Consider the following 1,592-nt stretch of genomic DNA (forward strand, 5'->3'; position numbering starts at 1 on the left):
TTCCAGTCATCCCACCCTCCCCCCCCCCCCCCTTGTTGTTGACTTTTGCTAATGCCTTAATCCATAAATGTCTGATTTTGCCATTTTGAGGGCTGTTGTGTACTATGCACACAAATGATGATATACATGTATTGTGTAAGTACATGTATCTTTGCTCAACAAGTGTTCATGATATCAAGGTTATGCTTTTTGAGGACATCAGTGCTGAGATCAACTGTGTACCAGATTTAACAATTTTGATGGCATCTATTTGTGATTGGAAACTCACAATCTTTTTTGGAGTCTCTGTGGAAGATATATTCAGTGTTTTAATTTCCTCACGTTAACGATTCTGTAACAGTGACCTAGATGGATTGTGCTAGAAGACAGTTTGCAAAACCTATACTAACTGAGAGCAAAATTAAGCAGTCCCTTTTACCACCTGTCATGCTGCAGTTTCTTAAAAATAAGTTCTAGTATGTATAGTTGTAAGTTCTAGTAAATGAAAAAGTAAGTTCTGAAAAAGTTGTTGATATTGGATGCTCATGTAGTTTGGGTGAGTTGTGTTGAACAACATAGCCCCTATATTCAACATTGTTGATATAATGCTTTGTGAGCACTATCCCTAACTCTTTTACAGTAACTAGTGTAGGCTTTTCAGCAGTGTTTATTGTTAACCCAAAATGTACAACATCATCAATTTTCTGTTTAAGAATAGTATTCTGTGGTATCTGTCCTTACATAATATTTGACAGACATTGTTTTATACCATTCTGTTGTAGTGCTGTTTATACAGAGTATAGAATCAGTGAGGTGCAGTAGAATGTGCTATACTAAGGCATTCCATGCCCCAGACACAGTTACAAAGTATGTTTTAAAATGTGTACTGCCTGGTAGAACTGTACATGGATGCATGATTCAATGCCCCAAACTTTGTATAAGGTAGGCAACCATTTATGCATTTTGTAACTTACTACATATTTCCATAGCTTAAGATGTATTATCTCTCTGTCTCATGTCTTTCTCTTTGTGCTCTTTCATAAATCAAAATGTAGAACGTTAACAAATGTTGTTCTGCAGCTGTTGTCCTCATTCTTCCTCTTTCCACTACTCTACTCAGTATCTATTTTATTTTTGTTGTTTATATTTTGCCTCATATTCACATTGCAATTTATTGCTTGAACAAATTAAAATCACATAACTTGGGACTCTTCCTGCAAGTATAAGAACAAAATCGGAATTGGGAGGAACAAACAAGATATTGGTTGTATATCCTGCAATTGGCAATATAGTTTCCAGAGCTTCTGCCCTGCATTCCAAGGAAGTGACAATGATCATTGATGTAGAATAGACAGGAGCTGTTATTGGACGTGTAAACTAACGGGATAGAAGAAGATGCTGTGCTTCTACCATTTTCACCCGTAGCATATTTCACTAGTAATCTGTGTGCCCTGATTATTGTGCATGGAGCTCATGTCCAACTGTATTATCTCATATTTTCATATGATTGGTAGAGTGCTACCAGGTAATTGCATCTTGGCATTAAAAGCTGGAATGGTATGTAGAAATGTCGCATGTTATTCATTGTCATTTTATGAAGATATGGAGAGTTA

Source organism: Diadema antillarum, unplaced genomic scaffold, assembly GCF_040938485.1.
Source record: "Diadema antillarum isolate AM-2024a unplaced genomic scaffold, OU_Dant_1.0 seq00000005_RagTag, whole genome shotgun sequence".
NCBI lineage: Eukaryota > Metazoa > Echinodermata > Echinoidea > Diadematoida > Diadematidae > Diadema > Diadema antillarum.